The sequence below is a fragment of the Prionailurus bengalensis genome, chromosome A1, assembly GCF_016509475.1.
Source record: "Prionailurus bengalensis isolate Pbe53 chromosome A1, Fcat_Pben_1.1_paternal_pri, whole genome shotgun sequence".
In the NCBI taxonomy this organism is placed as follows: Eukaryota; Metazoa; Chordata; class Mammalia; order Carnivora; family Felidae; genus Prionailurus; species Prionailurus bengalensis.
The window spans coordinates 33922160-33928234 of NC_057343.1; the positions used below are offsets into that span (position 1 = coordinate 33922160).

A 6075-nucleotide genomic window follows, 5' to 3' on the forward strand; every position below is an offset into this window, starting at 1 on the left:
CAGCAAGGAAAGGGCATCTCAGTACCACACTGCAAAAAAATGAAGTCTGCCATATCCATATGAGCTTAGAAAACTCCCAAGCTCCAGATGAAAACACATCTAGCAACACCATAATTTCAACCTTGTAAGACCTAAAGAAGAAATGTCAATCATGCCATGCCTGAACTCCTGACCCACAAAACTATGAGCTAATAGTGTTTGAGGCTGCCTGTTTATAGTAATTTGCTACGGAGCCCAATATAAAGCCTTCATCTTTCATTTCTTATTTAGTCTCATAAGGTTACCCTAGGTATAAATTATATACAAATAACTGTACATATTAATGTGTATAATCTGATGGTATAGACATATGCAGATTTCCATAATAACATCACCACAATCAAGAGAAGGGACATAGCCAACATCTCCCTCCCAAAGTCTCCTTATGTCCCTTTGCTTTTTGCTTTCTTGATTTTTTTGTTTGTTTGTTTGTTTTGTTTTGTTTTGTTTTTACATAGAAACACTACTTTTATTAACAAGTTAGGGCCACGATGGACAGCTTCCAGAACAAAAATAAGACGGTCCCAAGACAACGGAGAGTAAAATTGTAGCAGACAAGTTAATACTCTTCACACTTATCCTCTCCCTCAGCACTATCCATCGTCCTCATAATCCTTCTCAAGGGCAGCCATGTCCTCATGGGCCTCAAAAAACTCTCCTTCCTCCATGCCTTCACTCACATACCAGTGAACAAAGGCACGCTTGGCCTATATCAGGTCAAACTTGTGGTCTAGGTGAGCCCAGGCCTCACCAAATGGCTGTGGTGTTGCTCAGCATGCATACACCTCACTATACTTTGGCCAGGTCTCCACCTGGTACCACAGTGGGAGGCAGGGAATTAATGCCAACTCTGAAGCCAGTGGGGCACCAGTCCACAAACTGGATGGTATGCTTGGTCTTGAGAGTGGCAGTGGCAGGACTGACATCTTTGGGAACCACGTCACCATGGTACAACAGGCAGCAAGCCATGTATTTACCATGGTGAGGGTCACATTTCACCATGTGATTGGCTGGCTCAAAGCATGCTCTAGTGATCTCTGCTACAGTAAGCTGTTCGTGGTGGGCTTTCTCAGCAGAGAAGTAGGGCCGTATGTGGCCAGAGGGAAGTGGATGTGAGGATAGGGCACCAAGTTGGTCTGGAATTCTGTCAAATCAACATTCAAGGTTCCATCAAATCTGAGGGACGCAGTGATTTTTTTTTCTTTTTTTTTTTTTAATTTTTTTTTCAACGTTTATTTTATTTTTGGGACAGAGAGAGACAGAGCATGAACGGGGAGGGGCAGAGAGAGAGGGAGACACAGAATCGGAAACAGGCTCCAGGCTCCGAGCCATCAGCCCAGAGCCTGACGCGGGGCTCGAACTCACGGACCGCGAGATCGTGACCTGGCTGAAGTCGGACGCTTAACCGACTGCGCCACCCAGGCGCCCCGGGAAGCAGTGATTAAATACACAATCTGGTTAATAAGGTGGTTAAGGTTAGTGTAGGCTGGGCATTCAATATCAAAGTTTCTATGACAGATGTCATAGACGACCTCATTGTCTACCATGAAGGCACAGAGAGTTCCAAAGTGGTGTGGGTAGTGAGGATGGAATTATAGGGCTCAACTACAGCAGTGGAAACCTGGGGGGCTGTCTTGTTGATGCCCATAAATATTCTGCTGCTCCTTGTGCCATCAAGAGTTTGCTGACACCCAGACAATAAGGAGCTTTGTGAAGTTGCAAAAAGGCTGTCTCATAACATTGAAAAACCTCCACTAAAAACAGTTACCTTTTTTTTTCCCCTTCTCCTCCCCCATGGGTTTCTGTTAAGTTTCTCAGGATCCACATAAGAGTGAAAACATATGGTATCTGTCTTTCTCTGTATGGCTTATTTCACTTGGCATAACACTCTCCAGTTCATCCACGTTGCTACAAAGGGCCATATTTCAAAAAAAAAAAAAAAAAAAAAAAAAAAAAAAAAGAGGTTAGAGTGGGAGAGAGCCAAAGCATAAGAGACTCTTAAAAATTGAGAACAAACTGAGGGTTGATGGGGGGGTGGGAGGGGGGGAGGGTGGATGATGGGTATTGAGGAGGGCAACTTTTGGGATGAGCACTGGGTGTTGTATGGAAACCAATTTGACAATGAATTTCATATATTGAAAAAAACAAAAAACAAACAAAAAAACACAAAAATAAACGCTAAAGTTAAAAAAATTAAAAAAAAATAAAACAGAGTTGCCTTACTGCATTTAAGAAGGTGGCGATTCGTTTAGGTTAATTCTTAACTCTCTATTTTGTTGTTATTCCTTAGGCTAAAACTCAGGGATGAGTCTATGAAGATAGAACCAAAGCTTAATCTGAGAGACCATATCTTTTTTACCAACATTTTCACTGACTCTTCCATTGACTGTGAATAAAATACTGGCATCTGGATTCTCTTCTCTGTCAAAATGAGTCTTTCCCAGAAGGTTGCTTTTTAGGTAAACATAAATCTAGGACGGTGATTCCCAAATAATTTCCATGCTAAGACCCACCTGATTTCTAGTATAAGTATAATTTAGGGTTAAAATACAACCTAGTTTAACCAACAAGAATTATTCAACAGAACACCTTAGGATATCATGATCCAATTGTGCATTGCTGTTACCAAATGTAGGAAGGTTTTCCTTCCGCAAATCATAAAAGACTAGTAGGAGTCACATTAATTTTAAGATGAGAAAACTAGAGCCCAAAAGGCTAAAGGAAACATTTACTTAGGGTATGACTTACTAACAATTTTCTTTACATACAATAAACCAATTAATAAAATGGTAATGTAAAATGTCAAAATCTAATGTTCTATAAATATAACAAGTGAGAACTTAATCAATGTTTAAATAAAGAAGACATTTCCTAACCATGAAAATAAACCAGAATAAGAGAGCTCTGCTTTAATGTTGATAAAAGTGTATCCTTAAGAGAAGGACTCTAAGATATTTTCCAAGGAAGCTATCACACAAATATTACACAAGGAAAATGTTATAACTCTGGGTACACTCTGTTTCCTCTCAATGCATCTGAATTCAAGACCATCACAAAAATTTAGCCTTCACATTTCTAGATTTAAATTTTGGAATTTCTCACTTACATTTTATAATCTCAACACTCCCTTATAACAAAATCACTGCCTCACATGTGGAATTTATTAGCCTACATTGGCTATCTAGATTTCTGATTTTCCCATCCTTCTAGTGATGATGTTCAGCACTGTGTTTTCTGATCCATCATTGTAATCTTGCAACAGCCCAAGTCCAGAGCTGAGAAATGGAAGTCTTACACACTTACTGTGCACATCACAAATGCAACCGAACATGAGGCAGGTAGTTTTTGTTAATTCCCCATAGCCATAACATACTCCTTGCACAATTTCTAATACATAGTCAGCTTATTGGTGAGTCATTAGTTTTAAGAAACAACTTACTTCCACAAGGATTTCTTGTCCATCTAATATGAAGAAGGTAGTCTGGTGGGTGATGAAGAATCACATAATAAATGGCAGATGATCCTGTGCCTTGAGAATCTTATGGTCTCTACAGACTACATTGTGCATACCTGCTCTGATGGAGTTATACTCCCCTCCCCATATCCAACCATCCTGACCAGAACAAGGAGCAAGAACTTCATGAGGGTAGAGCCAGGACTGGCCCAAAAGAAAGTAAGGTAAATTTTGTCTCGTAACCTTCCCAGTCCTCCTCTCCTGGTGTTACCCATCTCTGCTTGATAGCAGTCTGTCTACTCGTATTCTTATCCAATATTTTATAATGCATTAACCTAACCTCTCCTCTTCGTCCTCAAACTGGGATCAGGCTCCAAAATTATCTTTTAATTCATCCCTACAACCATCAATCTCCCTTTGCAATCGCCTGAGTGTGAGAGATAGTATGTTCGCCAGGACTTACTACAAGCAAGGGTATAAGAAAATGGTAACTTTATTCAACACCATGCTTAACACTCAAAAAGTGTTCCTTGTACAGATGTTTTATACATGTAATATTACTAGAAAAGTAATTTAAAATAAAAGGCTATTCCCTCCACACACATATATACCCAGAAACATGAAAACGATATGATGTAATCTGTAAGTAGCGTACTGGAATCTCAGCTTAGGCATTTATTATCTGTGTGATAGTAGGCAAACTAATTAAATTTCATGAACTTGAGTCTCCTAATCTCTAAAATGAAGATGGATAATAAAATAAAGATATATTTCATAGCAGTGAGATAATAAGTAAAGTTTTAGCAGAATACCTAGAGCATAGCCGACTCTCAGTAAATGCCATTTCCACGTTATTCAGGTAACAATGGCAATCTAATCTACCAAAAACAGGTAAGTATTTACTGTGCTTACTATTATAGTATCTATAAAACATGTTTTAAAAATTTATTTAATAATTGCAATTGTAAATGATAAACTATGTATCTAATTTCCTCATTTAAAAGAATCACACAAGCAAGTCTAGAAAGTAGTATAATCATTATATTGAGGAAACTGAAACCAAGAAAGGTTAAGTAACTTGCTTTGCATAATAATATAATTAATAACAAAGTCAAAGTATGTCTTTTTTGACTTATTTATGTGTTCTTTTTAAAAATTTTTTTAATGTTTATTCATCCTTGAGAGAGACAGAGACAGAATGGGAGTGCATTAGGGGCAGAGAGAGAGGGAGACACAGAATCCAAAGCAGGCTCTAGGCTCCAAGCTGTCAGCACAGAGCCAGAGGCGGGGCTCAAACTCACCAGCTGTGAGATCATGACGGCAACCAAAGTCAGACGCTCAACCCACTGAGCCACCCAGGCTTCCCTTATTTATGTGTTCTTTTGTCACCCTGTGCTGACGGCACAGGGAAGCTCTGCCTGCCACTTCAACCCTGTGTCTCCACAAGCTCTCCATCTGACTCATTCTAGACAGAGAAAATCCATTTCCCCTTTGCTCTTGAGGAATTCACAAGATATACTGTGACTGGCTCTTTTTATTTAAAAAAATATTATTCATTTTTGAGAGAGAGAGAGAGAAAGAGAGAACAAGCAGGGGAGAGGCAGAGAGAGAAGGAGACACAGGATCCAAAGCAGGTTCCAGGCTCTGAGCTGTCAGCACAGAGCCCAGTGCAGGGCTCGAAGCCACCAACTGTGAGATCATGACCTGAGCTCAAGTCAGACACTCACCTGCCTGAGCCACCCAGGCGCCCCTGTCTTTTTATTTTGAATCTCCTAGAGTGAAGATTTTCTCTGGCTAAATATTTTACCATCGATATTGTTTCTTAAAGTTTCCTGAAATTTGGCCCTACTTTAGGCCAAATTTTGGGATGATCCACAGATAGCAGGTAGAATTGAGAAATCGCAGTCACGACAATCCAGCCTTAAGACAATGATTGGGTTTAAGAATGGTCACGTGGTGTAATTCTGCCCAATGAGATGTTAGAGGAAATGGGCTTCTAGGGCTTCTCAGAAATTGTCCTCTCTCAATAAAGAACAAAAGACATGCGATTCTCTTTTCCTGTCTGTATATTACTATTTAGATGTAACACCTGGATTTACAACAACCCATAAGCCATCCACCTAAATTATCAGATGAACAAGGTGGAGGGACTTAATGCCACTGCTAATCAGATAAATGAACTAAATCTTGAAGCACTCTCCCTCTGAACTTTGTTAGGTAAAATAACAAATACTATTATTGATCAAATAATTTTTAGCGGAGTTTCCAATAGCTGTAGCAGAACACATACCTCAAAGTGACCTAGTGATGAGCCTCTACTAGGATAACTTATTCTTTGTTTAGTGCTCTTTAAAAATTACAACATGCCATGCCTGGGGAGATACACCTACTCATACTTGGTAGAAAACTGAAATTTTATTACTGTACAGAAAACCCTTTGAAACAATTTAGGGAAAGTAGCACATTTCATTCTAAAATGTAAATTTTTCTTAATCAACTCTCCACACTGCAGCCAAAACAGTAACATATAAACTAAATGTCTTAAACTTCCTTAAAATTCTTTTGATACACTCCCAAGTCTG

General features: G+C 39.2%; 1 pseudogene; it reads right to left on the reverse strand.

Moving 5' to 3' along the window:
* Positions 1-625: 625 nt before the first annotated feature.
* Positions 626-3768, reverse strand: LOC122477919 (annotated as a pseudogene).
* Positions 3769-6075: the final 2307 nt, after the last annotated feature.